General features: G+C 37.1%; 1 protein-coding gene across 2 annotated transcripts in view; it reads left to right on the top strand.

Moving 5' to 3' along the window:
* The first annotated feature begins 1,184 nt into the window (after positions 1–1,184).
* The window catches only part of LOC127662463 (F-box only protein 34-like), a 31,837-nt gene continuing 10,310 nt past the window's right edge, over positions 1,185–22,711 (top strand). The window contains exon 1 of one of the 2 annotated variants that reach the window (XM_052153638.1): positions 1,185–1,380. The gene's annotated coding sequence lies outside the window, so the exon portion shown is untranslated. Of the gene's footprint in view, positions 1,381–20,277; positions 20,391–22,711 lie in introns of those variants that run through there. The other variant, XM_052153639.1, reaches the window with a different exon arrangement.

The following is a 22,711-nucleotide window of genomic DNA, read 5'->3' as shown; positions in this document are numbered from 1 at the left end:
GCATTAAAATATGCCCATACCCTACAGGAATATTTAGCATTACAAATTTAATATGACATGTATAACTATGTGAATAATGAATTTTATAAGTTGGACCTTAACCATCATAGACCATGCCTTTTTTATTATTTGAATATGTTCCTTAAGGTGTACTTATCATATTAGTAAAGTTTTTAATTTTCTTAAAAACATCATATTTGTAAAACACGATAATTCCCCACCCTCATTCTGACTCTGTCAGAGAAGCTTGGTTTTGGTGTGGCTACTCATTTAAGACTTGACTGTAAAGTCCCCAGTACTGTATACTTTGGTTGTCCATGTTGCTCATCGACGTTCCACGCACAGTTTGAGGATGCAAATGTCGTCATGAGCACAGTCCACGCCTTCTGACAACTACTGGGCGGGGCTGCTGAAGTATTAAGGTAAAGTAGGCATTGATGTGTTGTGGAGGCGGTCAGATGCAAATATATACCACACTGTGACATCACAATGTGGAGGAAATAGAGAATGAGTTGCTCTTTTTAAGTTTTGAGTTCTGAAACATACAGTATGTTTTTATAGCAGCCTATGATGAAATCTTACATGTCAAAAGATTAAGAACATTTTAATTAGGCTACTCATATCAAGACCACTTTAATACTTACATTAGTGCAAAACTAATATGTGTAATTCACAGATTGATTATTACATTTGATCCCCCAATTTTGAAAATGTGTTTACATTATTATAAAGTAATACTATAAATTATAAAACCGATGTTCCTAACAAAATGCTAACCATAATTTTAAACAAAATGCCATGGTGCATTTTTGTAGGACAAAATGTCAGTTTTTAAAGTCCCTCAAAGCTATTAACAATTTATAATAACTTTGCCAGCCCATAAACACTGCTTTACTATCCCCTGCTAAACTCAAAAATATATATATTTTGCTATTTTTAAGATTTTAATTTATGCATTTACATTTTCAAAACAAAGATCATTAAAAAATGGTATTGTGTATTCTTTAGCAATAGTAAACTAATAAAACTTAAAATATGTAGGTAATTCAGTTTGATGGAATTTAGTTTTTAAATTGAAACGCGTAAATCTTAAATTTATTTGTTTGAGTGTAGGCGGTTGCGTGCGTGCGCGCTCGCGCATCTGTGTGCGCGTGCTCACATTATATGAGGCTGTGACCGCTGCGCGCTCGCTCACCTTATTAGAGCTAAACACACCAAAGCAAGAAGCGTTGAGTCCTGTGAGACACAAGACTTAAAATGATGACAACATGAGATAAACTCACCAGAGTAAAGATAGAAGACAACGTGTCGAAGAGTTCCTCCCTCAGCAAGTTAATTCACCCCTTCGTTCTCGACTTTTGTTCAATTTTCTTTGCTCAGGTCAGTTTTAATCTGCCTTTTCCTCATGTTTGGTTTGTTACTCATTCGTGTCAGTCATATATATTACTTTCTGAGTCTTTTACTGAGATTCAATGGCTATATTGTGCATTTGAAATGGTAAAAATATATCATTTGTGCTGTGTTTGTCTTATTGGGTTCGTTTTGGCATATGCTGTGCGGAACCAGCATTTAAACAGCCCACACAACTTGAATATAGACTTTACAACTCTGTATGAATTTATGTTGTTAATGATTTATTGACACATGTGGATTTAGGTCCATATAAGTGTATCATTAACTCTTTTAAAAGGCAGATCTGTGTGATGGCGTTTCTGTCAGTTAGCTTCAGTGCTAATGAGGATGGACGCAGCAATGTCACATATATTACTGGAGGTATTTTGTGTTATTTTGATAGTTTCCAGGTATATTCTTTACATTTTGCAACGCCATCTTTTTATTAAGGTGTTATTGAGATGATATGGCATATGTCGGACTTCTGGTCGCCGATAAATAACTTTTGTCGACTCTTTTGGTGCAAGGGGCCTGTCCTCAGTTTGGGTGGATCTGTTTTGTGTGCGTTTTATTTATTTTCATTCAAATTTCAGTTTTAGCTTTGGTCGCTTGTAAGTTCATCTGACACTAGAGGTTTTAGGCTAATGCTAATTTATATACAGAGTTAAAGGGTATTTGGACAAATGTGGTTTTTTTTTTATTCGAAGTCCATATTAAAATGGTCCTACTGACATTTAAAGTCTTTCATATTTGTGATATAAAGAGACTTTGGTCAAACATACTAAATTAGGCAATCATAGAACCAACTTGAGGATATAAGATAATGTAGCCTACTCCAGTTTTTTGACTGAACATCTCTTCTGTCATAGTCATTTAACTTCAAACAAACAAACAACTTGATATCCTTTTGCATGTGTACTATACAACCTGGAAGAACATGGCAAGCTATTAAAGGACTAGGTGAATGTGATGCTTAAGAAGCAAAGAAAATATAAATATTAGGGCTGTCAACCGATTAAAATATATAATCGCATAATTTATTGTAGTTAATCGTGATTAATCCGAATAACTTTATAAATATGAGTGGACAAAATATGCTTCATCCAGATGTATTTTTCGGTCATTCACACAAAACCTACCCTACCAACAGAGTTGAACAAAAGAAAATGAGCACAGCACAACTTAATTCAAATGATGTACAAAATATGGTTGTTGCAAGTGTATCTGCACTGTCATTTACAATTGACAACTCTGTGCAAAATACATCAAAAACTCCCTTTAGACCCTGGTCACAATTGTAACCGTTGGGATTAAATATGACAGTGTAGATTACCTGTAGGATTCCAGCAATGTCTCCAACTTCTGCATTGGCTAGTGCACTATCAAACAGAGACACTTGTAGTCAGCAGCAGGGTTTGTGCTAGTCGTTAATCAGTACCGCCACTCCCTACATGCATATTACGCAGTCCGCGTAAGGCACCAACTCCCTAGGGGGGCACCAGAAACTCCACCGGCTGCCTTTACTGGCACGTTGTACATTATTCAAGGACCCATAGCAGTCACGGAATACAGACGATCACCTCACGCTTGCACTATTGCTTCGCTCTCGCACTGTGCCTTGCAACTTTCGTACCGCGCCCAATGTAGCACAGCAAGACTGCTGTGCTACATTGATCAAATTCTTTGTGCAGGTGTCAGCATATTATCTCCCACCATCTGTTTTCCTGACGGGCGCGAATTTACTCGCCTGTCATGAACTATGTTTTATTCAAAGGGTCATATTTCACGTTAACGGCATAAAAAAATAAAATTTGTGGCGTTAAAATAATTTAGCAATAATGCACTAACTTCGACAGCACTAATAAATATAAATGTTTAACTACTTCACATCTGAACTTTGCCAGTTTGTGAGGCAGTGATCCAAATTCCTCAGTTTGGCTAAATGCAAAATGATCTGTAATAAAATGTGGAGAATATCATTTAAAGTGGGAAAAGTTCATAGTAAATTCCAAAAAAATAGTTTGTGCAGTTAAGCCTTCAGTTAGTTAAGCATTTTGGAACACGTTTGTGCAAGTTCGCTTTCTTGAAGACAAGCTTGTAGTCCGATTTTTAGCTGAAGCCTGGCTCTTATTTTACAGGTCAGTTGTTGCCAACAGTGGGCTGATCCAAAGGCCTTGTTTTTCTGTAATGGGGGAGGGGAAATGAGCATTTTGAAGCGGTGCAGTTTTTCGTAATTGCATATCAGGAGTGCAATGAGTGGCTTTTATCTTTCTCTGGTCAACTGTCTGCTGTTATGTCAAAACCAAGCCATACATCCCATTATAGACATGATGAACTTACTCACGGTTGTTTGTCAGATGATGTGGTAGAAGGGTAGTTTCTTTTGCGGTTGGATTTAGGTCTAGTTAAACTTTCCTTTTGTTATTTGTCTGGCTGAGTTTATTCAGGTTTATTCCATTTGCACAATCACTTTTTAGGTTGTTTTATTTTAGCTGGGGCAATGTAAAGTCACAGTAGACAGTTCCAAGGTGTAAGCACATTTTGCTATGGGTAGGCTGTATAAGTAATATTCCAGGTTCAATAAGACTGATCTCACATTGAAAACAGAAAAAGTAGGTTGACTTTTCTTTAGCTAAAATTGGTCTGTGCTTACCGAAATGCAAAGACTGCCCCCAGTGGGCAAAGTGGTAGCCCAAAGTGTTGGAAGTGGTATGTGCATGTGTGTACAGAAGACCATTTTTCTGTCTTGTTTTCTCGTGATCTCAACATAACAAAAGTCACGACTTCATTTTCTCTCTTGTTCTCATGATTTCCACTTAAAGTTCCCGTGAGAAAACGCCTTTTGGTGCCTGGAGCAGGTCATCATCATCATCATCACAGGCAAAGCATCTTCATCTTCTCTTTATCCCAACAGTAGGCTTCTCTATATCAAGGAGATGGATTTTATCTCAGTTTTATCTTGTGACTCACAGGTCTGCTGACCTGCATCTCTGTCATAATCCGTTATCTATGGAGTAACAGGGCTTTCATTAAAAACGTATTGAAATTGTGTACGTTATCAAAGCTTCTGTGTAAGGTTCAGTTTACTGCCATCTGGTGGTCAACAAATTAGGCACAACTAGCAATACAATGTAACGCTATTATGACATTTTCGTCTTGTTTTAACTGAAGTTTTTATTAAAAAAAATATGTTAACACCAAGTGAAGGCTCAAAGGCTTCATATACAGGATGAGTTAAGAAGCTACTGTGTTCTGTTAAAAATTAAATACTGTCAGAGTAAATTAATTGGAGTGATTTTCAGATGAACGAACCAGTCACAGATCCCGTTTTTTTCCCAAAATCATTGAAGCTCTGATACAGTACTTCATTGGCAAAAATCTATTTAAGCTGCCATCAAGCCTTGTTTAATGAGATATGTGACGCTCTTTCTCCTCTGACATTGCAATACTGAATGACGTCTCTGGAATGATTCTGCTGTGATTTACACTTGAGCCGTGATCACGAGAAAACAACTCTTATAGTGTGGAGATTAGGGCTGCAACTAACGATTATTTTGATAGTCGATTATTATAACGATTATTCGACTATTCGGTGATTATTGTAACGATTAATCATTAGCTCTTAACAGATTATTCAGCTTGTGCCCTGACTTAAAAGGTTGTATTAAATGTGCTTACTAACAATAAAGAGGACAAAAATCATCTTTTAAAATACCTCTAGATGACATTCACTGAATTAAAGGTAAAAAAATATTTAAGTTTATTTCAGTTAAGAAATTCACTGTTAGCAAGTGTTTTTGTCTTGTTTTCCATTTTAAAATAGTCTAAAAATCCTTAAAACAAGATACATTTTCTTGAGAAGCAACGGAAGATATTTAGATTTGCTTTAAGAAAATCTTTAAAAAAAAAAGCTTGCAGGAGAATCAGCATAATGTGGCAGATCCTAGGAAACCAGAACTCTGAAATAAAATGCCAGCTTCCTGTGTGATCATGTTGGTTCAATACAAGTTTAGCTCAATCAGCAGAATTTGTGGCATAATTTTGATTGGATTCTTTCTTTAAAAAAGCAGAAATCAGGGTTGCAGTGAGGCACTTACAATGAAATTGAATGTGGCCAATTTTTGGGAGGGTTTAAAGGCAGAAATGTGATGCTTATAATTTTATAAAAGCACTTACATACCTTCATTTGTTAACGTGTTTTATCAGAGTTATAGATTTCTTTAAATCTTTATGGTCATTTTAGGGTTTACGGCATTAACAAATTTGATATAACTTTACACAGAAAAGGCTAGTAAGTGATTTATCACACTAAAATCATGGAAACTTGTATATTGTTTGTCCCGCAGCTATACTTTTGAAACGCAAGTTTTTTTAAGTTTGCAGATTAGCCCCATTCATTTCCATTTGCCTCACTGTAACCCAGGTATTTGCTTTTTTTAATTTGAATTTTTTTTTTAAAGAAAAGGGGCAACAAGTCAAAATTGATTTTTGTGGTAATCAACATGATAACTATTGAGCCCAAAATTTGACTTTAAATCTATTTAGATTGCTCTCATATCTTTGTGAACAACCGGAGAGGGAGTTGCAGAACAACATCTGTAAAGTTGCCTGTAATGCAAACATACATTTTGCAATACATGACTCAGAAAGGGTCCAACACCAACCTAACCAGTAAATAATTTTGATGGGTAGTTTAATGCAGAGGCATACCATAATTTTACTGTGATGTCATGTAAATCACGTTTGAGAGTTTAGACTTTCAGATTTTAGTTGAGCCACAGAAATACAAAATAATCAAGGGGTGTAACGGTTCAAATTTCTCATGGTTCGGTTTGTATCACAGGTTTAGGGTTTGTATCACAGGTATTCAGTACGGTTCAGTATTTGGAATGTTAAAAAAATAAATAAAACTCTATTTGGTAACACACTTCAACAGGTTTGTCAATAATAAAAATCATTGTTTTACAGTAACCATAGTTTAATTAACCAGTAACCATAGTTTAATTAACCATAGTTTAATTAAGTTGCGATAGTAACCACAAAATCAACATGGTTTCTGTCATGTTAACAATATATAGTATTATCACGATTACTATATGGGAACTACAGTATTATAGTTGTAAAACCATGGTTAATTGTATCAAAACTATGATATTTGCATAGAAAACCATGGTTTCCGCAGTCATGGCTACTACAATATTACTATAGTAAAACCATGGTTAATGTTCGTTAGAGCCTATAACTAAAAATATCTCCTCTCTAATTACTAAATCAATATTTTAACTTAATACCTGCACTATTACGCTTCATACATCGTCATAAAATGCATTTCAAACTCTATTGCACAAACCAATCAGCAACATCATTAAAACCACATGCCTAATATTGGGTAGGTTCCCTTAGTGCCGCCAAAACAGCACCAACCCGCATCCATTAACTGAGTTACCATAGACATTGTCAGTTCAAACCAATCTGGCCATTCTCTGTTGACCTCCCATCAAGTCGTTTCCATCTGCAAAACTGCCACTCACTGGATGTTTTTTGTTTTTGCCACCATTCTGAGTAAATTCTAGAGACTGTTGTGCTTGAAAATCCCAGGAGATTAGCAGTTACAGAAATACTCAAACCAGTCCATCTGACACCAACAATCATGGTCCAAATTACTGAGATCAAATTATTTCCCCATTCTGGTGGTTGATGTGAACATTAACTGAAGCTCCTGACCCGTATCTGGATGATTTTTTTTGCTCTGCACTGCTTTGTTGATGAGAGAGAGGTCAACAGAGACTGGTTCGAACTGACAAAGTCTACGGTAACTCAGATAAACGCTCTGTGCAATTGTGGTGAGAAGAATGGGGATGGCGCTGTCATGGCGGCACGATGGGGAGCTACACAATATTAGGCAGGTGGTTTTAATGTTTTGGCTGGTGAGTATTCGATATTCGGAAGCTGTACATCACTATAGAAAGAACTTTGCTATTAAAATGGATACAAGGGATGTTGTGACATGGCTCGAGTGTTTTAATTGTATGCGGAAATCACACATCTTCGTCAGTGGAGTAGGGAAACATATCGTTGGCAACGAATACCACAATCGCTATAGTTATTGTTTTATGCCTGTCCGAATTTGCACTGAGTGCCTACTTAAAACTAAAAGGAGTGTGTGCAGTTTCGCTCATCTACAGCTCTGCATTTCCCCAGTGATTTCTGCGCAATTACCAGGATAAAGCACTCATGTCGATTGATGTCTGCAGACAGTGCCTGTTTTGTAAATGTTTTTTGACCATCTTTGTTGTAATTGACTGCAAAAATAAAATGTTTCCAGACAGGAGACCTGAATAATGCAGGGGACTTCTCTATCAGTGGCTCGTTTTCTCCACTTGCCATTTTCAACTACACGCAATGCTTGCAGAACAGTGATGTCATCAAGTTGACCAACGTGAAACACAGATGGAGCGTTCCATCTACAGATCCATTCAGGTGCATTAACGGAGGTTGTAACGGTGCATGTCTATTTTACGCTTTTTCTTTGCAAAACCTTATGGTCCATATGCGTCATTAAACTTGGTGAACCGTGGGTGGCGAACAGTATGGTTCAGTTTTTTGGAGAGAACAGATACACCCTTAATATACCAATAAAGAGGTTGATTTATTTTTGCAGAAATTTTTAGTGTTAAAGGGATGGTTCACCCCAAAATTAAAATAGTCATTTACTCACCCTCATGTTGTTACAACCCTAATTTTTTTTCTTCTGTGGATCTCAAAAGATATTTCGCAGAATGTTTATTACTCTTTTCCATGCAATACAATCATAAAGTGACCTGGGCTGTCAAGCTCCAAAAAGATCAAAAGCTCCATAGAAATACCAGTAGTCAAACTTCTGCCATTGCTGCCATCTCTCATTCGCAATTTCATAAATTCAAACTGGCTGAATTGTAATATGCTATGTGTAAAAAAAGAGAACCAGGCATGATGTATCTTCACACATTATTTGAATAAAGGATAGCTGGGATGGAATGAAAAGGACTTTCATTTCTGGCTTTTTGTTACTGACATAGCTTACTTATGGCTTCAGAAGACTTGCAATAATGCGCACAAATCATAGCCTATGGATTACTTTTATGGTGCTTTTTGTATAGCCCATATGGAGCCCAGTGAACTACTCCTTTTAAGCAAAAGCTGTCATGTTGAAACAAGTAGAATTGCACCAATACTACTTTGATGGTACTGTTCTGTCTGCCTTATTTTGTGGAGTGAATATAATTTAAATGAACACTTCATACAACAGTTCAGCCAGACCACCTGTTTGAATGCAATCAGCCCACCGGCTCTTGCTAGGGAAATCTGACAACTGGACTGCTTGCACAAATTGAAGAACCTGTTTGGCCACTCTGCCTGGAGTCATGTGGCAGGGTTAAAGGGAAGTGTGCAGAGAGGTGTAACTTGCCTCACTCTACAAACCACTGGGAGCTTTTATACAAACTGTGGTGGGAAAGAATGATCCAGCGTGTCGTGGAAAGCTTTTGTTTTGTACATAGGCATGTTTGCTGTGCTTTGTTTTGATTGCTTCTGTGCCCATTCAGAATCTTTCATAAATATTGAAAAGCTTTGAAGTAGTTGGTTGGCACAGTTTTGTGGTGTGCTTGCCATACTCAGCATTTTTCAGGCAGCGCATGAAACGTAGAGAATGTTTTTTCCACAATTAAGAATGCAGACTTAATCCATGCAATTTTCCAATTGTGGTGTTATTTCCACCACACATAAAAATTTTGCCCCCTAAAAAAGTATTTTCAAAAGTTTGTATACTTTTTAACCAAGCTGACAAAAGTGTCAGTGAAGAGCCTGCTTGAGATAAAATATGAGACAAGTGTTGTTTGAAGAAACCAAAGAAAAATCAAAGTAAACATCACTTGTGAGCAGAATATTTGTATTGGGCATCATTTCCAATCAAGCTGTAATTTTGCCAATCATGCAAAAAACATGAAGATATTTTTTTATTGTGTGTATTTAGTATACATGAAATGTCAGTTAAGAAATTAGCCATAGTAAGACAAAGGATTTTGCCATGTTTTAACAAGACACCATTTCTTGAAGTTCACAGTGCTAAAAGTAGGCATGTGCACGAGTACTCGACTAAACAAGTAATCGTTCTGCACCATCTAGATATATATTTTTATATCGAATATAAAAAAAATGCTACTTGAGTATTGCAAATTGATTTTCATTTCCCCATCTTTCTGCCATGAGCAACACTGAAGTACACTACTTTCCCATTGAATCGTTCACCAAATCTTGCAGTTACAATTGAGTCCAATGGGCAGGCGCTGTGAATGTGTGACTTGTCGAGATGCTGGATAGGAGGAAATGGGGTCTTTTGAAAGCAAAGCAAAATGGGGAAATACTTGTAATTTACATTTACATTTATGCATTTGGCAGACGCTTTTATCCAAAGCGACTTACAGTGCAATTATTACGGGGGCAATCCCCCCCCGGAGCAACCTGGAGTTAAGTGCCTTGCTCAAGGACACAGTGGTGGTGGCCGTGGGGTTCGAACCAGCAACCTTCTGATTAACAGCCCTGTGTTTTAGCCACTACGCCACCACCACTCCCATATTGTAATATTTTGTATTTCATTTAATTCTGCTGCATTGGTAATCCATTCTTATTTGAGTCATGCAAACAAACTGATGAGGATCTGCTTTTATGGTGGAAAAAAATGCTAAGTGGTGCGAGAAACTTGGAAGCTAATCAGACCTGTATTTGTTTGTGCGTGAAATCTCTGAACACTGACAGAGCACATTTTGTAAAAAGCCAATTTTCACCACTTCTTTTTCTGAATAATAACATGTGAAATAATAAAAACGTGATTGCCGTTATGCAAACTAGATTTACATACGTCAATTTTCCTAATGCCGTCAGTATTGGTTTCTATGTAAGCTCTGGTGATTGCAAATGTTTTTTACTGTTATTTTTTTTTAAATATAATTTTTCCCCATTTTTATTAATGCATCTTGTTAATTTAATTTTATCCCCAAAAGGAAAGCATAGTTTGAAGTTTAGGGCTGTCACTATCGATTATTCTGGTAATCGAGTAATCTAACAATTACTCTGACGATTAATCAAGTACTAATCGTAAAAGTGATTTAATAACTCCGATTGCATAAAGATGTCAAGGTGAAGTCACGTTTGGCTAAAATGCATTCATTAACCTCAGTTTTTATGTATTTTATGATTGAATAAAATGACAAAACAATTGTGCAAACAATATCTAAAGCTTATATGTGGTTAATATAGAGATATAAAAGCCATTTTATTTTTGTTTTTAACTTTCCCTTGCATGCAGAACAGAATACAGTATTCTCAGTAATCATGTGAGAAATTGTTTTCACACTTGCGTTGAGCTACAGCAGTTGCGGGCATTGTTGCACTTGTGCTACATACTGCAGATCACAAAAGCTTGTCGATTGCCACATACTGTGTAAAATGCCCTAAAGCATTAAAGACTATTCTGTGCTTATTGCAACGATTAATCATTAGCTCTTAACCGATTATTCTGCTTGTGCTCCACCTGAAAGGTTGCATTAAACGTGCTTACTGACAATAAAGAGGACAAAACTATCTTTTAAAAATACCTATAAATGACATTCACTGAATTAACACTTTTTATTAATTCAGTAAAGAATTTTGCTGCAAAAACATCCTATAGTTATCAAGTGTTTTTATCTTGTCTTCGATTTTAAAATTGTCTAAAAATCCTTAAAACAAGATATATTTATTTGAGGAGCAACATATAAGATGTTTATATGTGCTTGAATAGAATGTATCTTAAATATAAGTGTATTTTGTATAGAAGTGTATTTTTTTTTTTAATTGGTTATAATTCTGCGAGTGCAATAAAGACAAAATATACTTGTATTCTACACTCACCTAAAGGATTATTAGGAACACCATACTAATACTGTGTTTGACCCCCTTTCGCCTTCAGAACTGCCTTAATTCTACGTGGCATTGATTCAACAAGGTGCTGCAAGCATTCTTTAGAAATGTTGGCCCATATTGATAGGATAGCATCTTGCAGTTTTTGGAGATTTGTGGGATGCACACCCAGGGCACGAAGCTCCCGTTCCACCACATCCCAAAGATGCTCTATTGGGTAGAGATCTGGTGACTGTGGGGGCCATTTTAGTACAGTGAACTCATTGTCATGTTCAAGAAACCAATTTGAAATGATTCGAGCTTTATGACAAGGTGCATTATCCTGCTGGAAGTAGCCATCAGAGGATGGGTACATGGTGGCCATAAAGGGATGGACATGGTCAGAAACAATGCTCAGGTAGGCCGTGGCATTTAAACGATGCCCAATTGGCACTAAGGGGCCTAAAGTGTGCCAAGAAAACATCCCCCACACCATTACACCACCACCACCAGCCTGCACAGTGGTAACAAGGCATGATGGATCCATGTTCTCATTCTGTTTACGTCAAATTCTGACATCTACCATCTGAATGTCTCAACAGAAATCGAGACTCATCAGACCAGGCAACATTTTTCCAGTCTTCAACTGTCCAATTTTGGTGAGCTCTTGCAAATTGTAGCCTCTTTTTCCTATTTGTAGTGGAGATGAGTGGTACCCGGTGGGGTCTTCTGCTGTTGTAGCCCATCCGCCTCAAGGTTGTGCGTGTTGTGGCTTCACAAATGCTTTGCTGCATACCTCGGTTGTAACGAGTGGTTATTTCAGGCAAAGTTGCTCTTCTATCAGCTTGACTCAGTCGGCCCATTCTCCTCTGACCTCTAGCATCAACAAGGCATTTTCAGCCCACAGGACTGCCGCGATACTGGATGTTTTTTCCTTTTCACACCATTCTTTGTATACCCTAGAAATGGTTGTAGCGTGAAAATCCCAGTAACTGAGCAGATTGTGAAATACTCAGACCGGCCCGTCTGGCACCAACAACCATGCCACGCTCAAAATTGCTTAAATCACCTTTCTTTCCCATTCTGACATTCAGTTTGGAGTTCAGGAGATTGTCTTGACCAGGACCACACCCCTAAATGCATTGAAGCAACTGCCATGTGATTGGTTGATTAGATTAATTGCAATTAATGAGAAATTGAACGGGTGTTCCTAATAATCCTTTAGGTGAGTGTAGATCTATTCTCTAAAACCAAGTATAAATGTATTATATGCTGCTTCTCAGGTGAATGCATCTTTTTTAAAAGGATTTTTACATGTGTCCCCATGACAGAGTGTGCCTCAGCCGGGTGCAGTTTCAGTCTCTCCTCCTTTGATCGGGACATACGCCAAACTCATGGAAGAGACGCTGACTACACAGAGTAATGCCAGTTTCAGAGTTTGTAGTTATTTACATGATCTGCTTCTGTATTATTTGAACTTTAATAAAGCTATAACGCATTAAATATAACTGCATTTAAGATGCATCACCGTGTGTTTCCTTTAAAGACGCTCAACGCACAAGGACGCTCCAGCTCCACATATTCCACAATGAGAGTGCTTCTGTATTTACTTCTCTGTAGTTCTCTGGATCCCCACATTGAGTTTTACCTGTAATAATGGCCATAAACTATAAAATATTTATTGGAAGTGGGGCATTGCATTCTATTTATTTAACCATAATCATCATGAAATATAATCTACTTTAGGAGAAAGATTGCATTTACATTCAAATGGTAATAAATTTACACATAACACAACTCAAATGATAACTTGCTGAAAATCACCTTCTTAGGTCATCTGGATTCGGGCAGATTTATTGTACAGAATGTGTTTGTGCATCCATAACTGCATGTGTTGCCCGATTGACATCTTTTTCGTGACAGTATTTTATGTTGCTTCATTAAAGCCTAAATTGCAAAATGATTGTGTAGATAAATGGGTTTAGAGTGCATTCCAATGTATTTTTGCTTGGTTCAGCATATCCCACGCGCCGTTAAAGGGCTCAACTTGCGTCGCGCATCTGGACACGCAGCACCGCAATCACGTTCAGATTAGCTTACCGGTGTGTGTGTGTGTGTCTCTCGCAGGTTTGTGAAAACTGGATGTCATCTTTTCAAGTGATGTTTTTAGGTCCTGCATTATTTTGCAAATATTAAGTGAAGCACTGTCACACAGCTGACACCTCTTGTCATGTGTTCGCATCCTCGTCTTTATTGTCGATTTGGCAGTTTTGTAATCAAGGACTTTTTTTATCAAGTAATCAAATTAAATCGAGTAATCGTGACAGCTCTATTGAAGTTGTCTTATTTTGAATCAGTTCTTGGTAACATTTCTGGTTAAAACGACATTTTTAACTTGCATTTTAATTGTTAGAGTACTCTACAATTACTTGAAAATGCCCATCCCGAGCTAAAAGTGCCAAAGTTGAAGAAACACCCTCACTGGGTCACCTTCTCTTAATAAGATTATATGGCTGTATTCACATGTCAGCTCACTACAGACTTTGACACTGGGCAACTGAACTGTCGAGACGGTTGAAGATCAATATAACCGCAAAGAATTTCTCCTGGAAAGCAAAATGTACAAGGTGTTTAAGTATCAAGTTTCAGTGGGGAAAGAGAGTTTAAATAGTCCTCATTGTGTTTAAGGTCATGCCATGGAACATGTATATTGGGACTGTCTTTTTATGCTTCTTGTCCAGGGCTCTTCAGTTGGATGGGGTTGGGCTTTTGACCTGACCTAACTATTCCTAATATGGTGTGAACGTTGCAGCGTAGTATTTGGCAACAGATTGTGCAAAGATATGCACACACACCTGTCGCGCAACAAGCTATGATGCTGAACCGATTGTGGATTTTACTGATACCAATAACTAAGTTGGGCAGTACCTTCTGGTAACCGAATAATCAACCGATAGTTTTTCAAATTGATTCTGAATGAAAAAATAACTCTCAAAAGTAAAATAGTGTTGATCTTTATTACAAAAATAGACAGTACTAACTGAACCATGAAAATGTATTGCAATTTTTTAAATGAAATAAATATTTAAACGTGTATATACACTGGTAGTCAGAAGTTTGAAATAATGTACAGTGAATAAAAGTACCAATTTCTTTCCATAAGAGTGGCATTCAACTGATCACAATGTGTATTCAAGACATTAATAACGTGAAAAATTACAATTTGAAAAAAATGTTCAGAACTTCTTAAACTACAAAGAGTTCTCATCAAAAAATCTTCCACGTGCAGCAATTACAGCTTTTCAGATCCTTGGTATTCTAGATACTCCGGTGAAATTTCACCTCACACTTCCATAGATGTGACTGTCTTGAGGGCACTTCTCACGCACCTTACAGTCTAGCTGATCCCACAAAAGCTCAATGAGGTTAAGATCCATAACACTCTTTTCCAATTATCTGTTGTCCAATGTCTGTGTTTCTTTGCCCACTTGAACCTTTTCTTTTTGTTTTTCTGTTTCAAAAGTGTCTATTTCTTTGCCATTCTTCCCATAAGTGCTGCACCCCTGAGTCTTCTCTTTACTGTTGTACATGAAACTGGTGTTGAGCAAGTAGAATTCAATGAAGCTGTCAGCGGAGGACATGAGGCGTCTATATCTTATACTAGAGACTCTGATGTACTCTTGTTTAGTTGTACATCTGGCCTTCCACATCTCTTTCTGTGCTTGTAAGAGCCAGTTGTCTTTTGTCTTTGAAGACTGTAATGTATACCTTTTTTGTATGAAATCCAAATGGCTTTCAGCAATGTTTTGATATAATGTCAAGTGATTTTCTAGAACCAAATTAGCAATTTAGCATGATTACTCAAGGTGTTGGAACGATGGCTTCTGTGGGGCCTGTCTAGATTTGATAAAAAAACAAAAAAAACTTTTTTCAAATAGTGATGGTGCTGTTATAGTAATGTCCTGACTATACTTTGATCAGTTGAATGCCACTTTGGTGAATTAAAGTACCAATTTCCTTCCGTAACCGCAAAATCTGTTCATTATTCCAAACTTTTGGCCGCAGTGTATATGAACTAATATTAAAATGTTTAATTCAGGACCATTATATTTTTGTATAGAACATTTATATCCTGGCTGTTAAAAAAAGAGCCATTAATTTTCAACTAATGTGCATAAAATAAATAAATAAAATTTTTAGTGTCTCCATATTTTCAAATGTTAATTAAAAAGTAAAATGAGGGGGAAACGCTTCAATAGACAGTTCACATGGTGTTACACTTGCACTGATTCCTACTACTCCAGACTGGAGCTTCATAATAACAGCAAAATACCATATTTTTTTATTCAGTACAGTTATATGTACAGTAGAAATATTCTCAGAAAGTGGTATTCGGCTGAACTCTGTGGTGAAGCGGCTCAGAATATGAGTCCAGGCCAGGGGCTGTTCAAACAGATGGAACTCAACAGACTGGAACCGAACGCAAGGATCTCGAGACACACATTACCAAGTTGAACATCTTTCCTGACAAAGCATTTAAACAACTCATTGCTTAATCTGAGTAACATTTATAAGAGAGCAAGATGCAATGGCCAAAGACCTCCACCTACTGTAAGGGGCTGTTCACACACTTTTGTAACCATCTATTTGTTTTTCTATGTAAACGCACACTAGATGAACGTCTTTGTTTCCCTTTATTTTTGTTTATTTAGCGTCTTGTGCAGGAGCACTGTTTTTTAGATGATGTGTCAAAAAACGTTAAAAGCATATTGAGACACCTGCTTTGTTCAGTTGTATTTGTTGAGCTTTGTCTAGCCTTTTTTAGCACAAAAATGTGATTTTGATCTGTATAAAACGGGGGGAAAACAATTGGTGTGGATTTTTGCAGATAACCGATAGGTCCAGAAATCTGTTATTGGTGCCAATTAATCAGCAAAACCAATATATCGGTCGACCTTTACTTCAAAGTGCCTTAAAAGCAATTAAAGAGCAGGTGTGAACTTCTGTAGAGATGTTGAATTCAGACCCAGAGTGTTGGCTAACCAGAGGTCCTCAACTTCTACAGGTGGTTTGAGAAGTTGGTTAAAGGTTAAAGGACTTTTGGTTAAAGGATTCCTCTATTAGAGACTTTGAAGCAAATTGATTTGTTTATGCTGTTAGCTTATTGAACTACTGTTGACTTCTTTCAAAGGAGTTTAATCTGCTGAGTGATTAAATTCTGCTTGGTTCTTATGCCTTAAGATAAGGTCTTGTGTAATTCCATATGCAAACTCTTTTGTTATAACCTTAGACTCAACCTCAGATGGCACGTCCACAGTCTGTGTACTTAACCGTCTGACGCTAATAGCACATCAAAATCGTGTACTCTTTCTCAGTCCAGTCCGACCGGCTGACGTCTACAGGATTTCTGAGAGCTTAGTTTGCACTGGTCCAGGTGGAAGCACAAGTTGAGTCCATAAGGTGTTGATACATTGAGTGCTTCATAATTTGCCCATGTTTGCAGGTTAGTCACATCAACTGTTTAAAGATATTCAGCATTTGGTTTGAGGCACATAGCAGAAAGTAAAGTGGATATCTATGAGCAGAGCTGTATATTCTACTTGGTCATGTCTGTTATATACTCTGTATGTGCTGTACTTGCACTCGCTTCACATTTCACAAGAATATCTCTGCTCTGTTGGTCCATACAATGCAAGTGAATAATGACCAGAACTCTGATGCTCCAAAAAGCACATTATGGCAGCATAAAAGTTATTCATTTGATTCCAGTGATTTTTAGAAGCAATGTGATAGTTGTGGGTGAGAAACGGATAAATATATATAAATGTATAATATATAAAGTCCTTTATTTTCCCTTTTTTTAACAATTTATTCTCCTCCCTGCCCAGTAGGTTGTAATTTGCACAAAGAACTGAATCACCAAAAACCCAAGAAGATTGTGGTTGTGGAGATTTATTAGTAAAAAAGGATTTAAATATTGATCTGTTTCTTACCCACACTTATCAGATATTTTCTGAAGACATGGATTGAACCAGTGTCATTTGAATTCCTTTAATGCTGCCTTTTATGTGCTTTCTAAGCTTCAAAGTTTTGGTACCCATTCACTTGCAACAGAGCTGAGATATTCTTCTAAACATCTTTAATAAAAAACATCTGGGATGGCATGAGGGTGAGTAAATGATGTTAGACAGAATGCTATCCTTACTCATCATTTACTTTCACTGCATGCTTTTCCCCCTCCATATTTTGAAGGTAAGGGTGACTGTCAATCTCTAATATTCTATCTAACATCTTTTGGGTCCACAGAATACAGAAAGTTTCACAGGGTTGGAAGAACATGAAATGAGTGAAAAGTGCCCACCATGAAATATTCTCAAAGTAATTATTTCAAAAAGTTACTCAAGTAAATGTAGCACATTACTACCCGTCTCTGTATATATAATTTCTGTATCTGGTCCAGCAATCAAAACAACAGTGTAGAGAGAGGGCAAAGATAATCACAGGGTTGTTTTAGACCCAGGAAGGTGCAGAAAGGGGATTTGAGAAGAGGGCAACTTATTGCACAATAGCTGCATGACTCCACTACAGCTCACTTATTAGGGGAAAGAAAAAACTCCCCAAGTGTTAAAAAAATGCACTGACTCCCTTTACTGGATATGAAATAGAAAACCACAATAGTTGAAATGTTTCTGAAGAAGAGAAGTGGGAAGTGAATTTCTGTTGCAATGTTCTTCTGAGGGCTAGAATCTAGAACATCTTAACACCAGTTTTTGTTTTTAGTCTTTGGACTTAATGGTATTTTGTCCATATAGGCTATTTGTCATTTTTGAGACTTTGGTTATGTTCAGATGCGTACTGATAGGGGTGTAAATCGCAAGTTTCATCATGATACGATCTTGTATCGATTCCCTTAGCCAGCAATCCGATGTTTGCCGATACCTCAAAGTCTGCCATGATTTCGATTCTGGGGCATTTATTATCTCACAAATGTATTAATATTATAAGTTCAAATCCAGTATCCACATTAGGACATCAACAAAAAAAAATAATACAGAAAAATAAATAATAAAACAATAGTCACATACATGTGATCAATCGTTTGATGACAGCTCCCTTGTGGAATGAGGTAAACACTACAGTGTCAATTTGTCATCTCTACAACAGTCAAGCAAATTTTTCAATCCAAAATATTTACTTACCCACGACAGGAGAGTATGCGCTATCCGTGTTTTTTTTCTTGGCTACAACTTCCACAGTTGTATCCAAAAATTCTGTTACAGTTTAATGTGATAAATGTTAGTAAGGGTGTTGATGATGATTTACAGTTTATTAAAGCAATCCATTGGCTGTCAGAGACCCTGCAACAGACTATAAAAAATCCTGTCCACGACATCTCACAAACAAACCTTTGGACTATACAACATTTTTGACCCAAGTTAAACAATTGCAATAGTACCAAATATTAACAGTGTATGTACATTTCTGACCCACTTGAAATGTGATTAAATAAATAAAAGCTGAAATAAATCATACTCTCTACTATTATTCTGACATTTCACTGACCTAACAGGGACATTTTCTACGATTAAATGTCAGGAATTGTGAAAAACTGAGTTTAAATGTATTTGGCGAAGGTGTATGTAAACTTCTGACTTCAACTATATATAAGAAATGCTCCAATCTAGGGCATGACACCGCTTATGCGCATCCCAAGCTCAGTGATGTGCTTCAGTGTACCCCGAGTGCCTAACTAAGATTATGGGTGTGCAACGTAGTTCACAGCATCCAACCTCTTTTTCTTCTGCAACAGTTTATTAAAGCAATCTGTTGTCTGTCAGACACCCCAACAATGAATCGGCAACAGACTATAAAAAGTCCTGTCCACAACATCTCAAATAAACCTTTGGACTATATTAATGAGAGCATTGCTTACAGCAGGCAATTTAAAGTGCGATAATGACTAAAATTCACATTTATTGTTGAATGCAGTGAATTTGTACAGAAGCAATGCTTTAAATAATGAGAACGATTTAAGACACAACTTATCCAAGTTTACTCGCCTATAGTGCAAGTTGCATCTTTTAATTCATCACTTTAAAATGTACCGTGAGAGGTGTATGGTTTGTCGATTTATGGTCTTGCGTTTTTACAGGTTCTGAGATCTGGAAAGTTTGATAAAAGCTGTTGTAGCAGCTGGTCTGTTTTAGATGGTCTGGAAATGACATTGTGTAAGCTCAGCTGCTGCCCCACCTCTCCTTTTGAATGAGTGCCATTGTTTTTGGAAAAGCTTGAGCAAGTTCAGGGATAGGAAGTGTGATATGAAAAGACCTTTAAAGCTGATGTGTGTAATTTTTTTTTTCAATCTTAAAATTCTTTCTCATATCCCAGCTTTATATCCAGAGTTAACTATTGTCTATTATTAATCCATTTGTTGATTGATTTCACATAGAACTCTGTAGTGCTGTCAAAACATTCTTTAAGCAACCCGTCCAGCCTGACGCAAAAACATTAGCTCAACCAATAATGCGAGTTTGGGGCAGGACAATCTGTTTGCACAACCAAAGGAATACAGTGGGGTGTGGATGTTTGAAAGAGAAGTGATTATTTTTGCAATTCCATTTGGTGTTGCTAGTGACTATGTGGATGTTTATGTGAAGTTGTGACACCAATTGTTACAAATCTGTTTTTATTGCAACATGGGAGGTAAAGTTTGCACTGTGTGTACAAAAACATGTGCTGGTTAGGATTGATCTGTCTACTCCTGTGTGACTTCTGGGCTCCTTCCCCTTTCTTCCTTCCCCTTTCTTCAGTGGCGGTCCAAAAGTATTGATTATCTTTGCCATTTATAGGCATGCAGGGATCTTGAATAGCCCATTGGCTCCTTATCAGACCTGCATTAATTTGCTCTGGCAGGCTCACACTGGCTTGTAAGCGGAGCCCCTCTTGTCTCAGCCAATCACAGCTGCTTAGGTGAAATTCTGGAGGGTGTCAGTCAGACCAATAAACTCACGTGCTGTACTGGAAAGAGGACTGTGTACATACTAGCTTCTAAAATGAAATACTGCGCAAATGTCAACACAAAGGTATTTACAATGGAATGATTTCTTGTGCAAAACGTGTTGGTTGCATGTGAGTAAACTTCAGACAAATATATAAGAATCAGTTATGGTCACGTGTTGTTAATTTTCAAGTGAGGGAAAGTGAAGACATTGTCTGAAGTAACATCTAAAATGTTGGATTATTGGATAATTTTTGACCATATGTTTTTAGCTTTTTTGTGTATTTGGTTGCTTGATTGTGGAGCTACATGAACATGCAAGAACTTGGGAGTGCATGTATAGAATGAGTCTAGATGGGCAGTGCAAAGAGGAAATTAAGTTATCTCTACTTTGTTTTGGTCCCTCTGTTCAGACAGTGTTATCTTGTCCTTACTGGTGAACTCAGCCAGGGTCCGTTTTATTAGTCAGTGTTTCTGTGAGGACTTATTGATGGGACATGCGGATCCTGTTCCAAAAACAGTTCCAAAATCTTTTCAGGCTTATCTGGTCTTCATGGGTGATGTACCTCTGTAAAAACAAACCATTCGGCTGCTTTTCGTTCCCCTGGAGGGCATAAGAGATTCAGGGCCTTATGTTCTGTTTTGCTTTAGCCCACTCACGTATTTTGTATGCCATTTTGTTGATTTGTTAGAATTAAGTGGAATGTTCTCGGTTCAATACAAGTTAAGATCAAATTGCAGCATTTGTGGCATGATGTTGATTACTACTAAAAATGTGTGTAAAAACTCGCCATTCTCTTAAAAAAAAAAAGAAGCTAATATTGAGGTGACAGTGAGGCACTTACAATGGAAGTGAATGGGGCCAATTTTTGGAGGGTTTAAAGGCAGAAATGTGAACATTGTAATTTTATAAATTCACTTAAATGTGTATTATTTGAGCTGTAAAGTTGTTTAAATTGCCATTTTTATAGATGTTTTAGGGTTTCCAGCATTACGTTGTCATGGCAACGTAATTCACTTCCATTATAAGTGTCTTGTAACAGCATTTTATTTTATTATATTTTTTTCTTTCAGAAAAAGAGGGACAAGTCAAAATATTTGTGTGGTAATCAACATTATTGACACATACTTGAGCTTAACTTGTATTGAACCTGGAATATTCCTTCATATTTCATGTCAAACACTACACTGCATATTTTTCAAGTTATAATGCAGCAAAACCATAACCAGTCCATCTCTTAAGACATCTTAATTTAGCATAAATTTAATGATTCTAAAAATTATGGAGGCTCAGAGAATTTGTCGTGTTTGCACCAAGTGGTTAAAATCTTCACAAGAAAACTTTACCGTAACCATAATACTAGTGGTGGAAATAGAAGTGCAGACTTGCTTTGGTTATACATGCATAAGATGTTGTACATTTTTAACCAATGTGCAGAAAATGGTGAAATGGAGTTTCATCCCAATAGTACACACCAAGGAAAACTATTTTCAGTAAATCTAACTGTGCTATCCACCTTTTTCCTACGTCCCGTGATGCTTAGCGATATATATGGGCATTACTTCCATTGTCAAGTTAACAGCTGTTGTTGTGGTGTACGTCTATTCATTCTTTCATTGTGGTGCTGGGATGTTGAGGAGAGCATGTATGATTTCATATGGACATACATCAATCACTATAACGGTGTGTTACTGAACGATAATAAACTGCAAAAAAATCAGACCAAGAACGCGAGAACAAAACCAGCACGCTTTTTCTCCCAGATGCAGATGAGATTTAATCTAAGCACAAACGCAACATTTCGAGAAAAAGTATTGGTTGTTTCAGTGGAGTACCTGTGTTAGTTCTGCTTCAGATGTGTGTGCTTGTCATCTGGTCACCCTGCATATTCAAATCAGACAAACACATTGAGGAAGAGCCGTGAAGTTCTTTTCCTTGGGTATCTAATGGCTTTTTCAAGTTTTCTGATCGGACTGTTATTTCCTTTTAAATCCGCACGCAAGTTTAAACATTTGTTCGGTGGGCGATTGAATGGTGAGAGCTGGTGCTGTGCTGCTATCCGGGACGCATCAGGACGCCGTTTTAAACCTCAATTGTGATTTTACCACTGTATGTGTTTTTCGCAACTATTTAGCGCTGACCTTTGCAATCACATCATCCGAAATGCGCCTTATTAAAAGCTATAAACGCTATAAAATGACTGAAGCCAGAGTTAGGGAACGCTATAGAACAACTTCTGGTGGAAGTCCCACCCACATAAGTTTCCCCAGTAAGACCCCAGGAAAATGGTGGATAAAGAAGAATAAATAGTAACATTATACTGTAGAGTATAGCTCCTATGTTTCAAAACGGTCTCTACTCATGCCTGTATAGGTTGGAAAGGTAAACTATACTTAATTTTTTCC

The sequence above is a fragment of the Xyrauchen texanus genome, chromosome 22, assembly GCF_025860055.1.
Source record: "Xyrauchen texanus isolate HMW12.3.18 chromosome 22, RBS_HiC_50CHRs, whole genome shotgun sequence".
In the NCBI taxonomy this organism is placed as follows: Eukaryota; Metazoa; Chordata; class Actinopteri; order Cypriniformes; family Catostomidae; genus Xyrauchen; species Xyrauchen texanus.
Note: the sequence above shows the minus strand (reverse complement) of the source record. Positions and strands in the feature narration are given on the sequence as shown.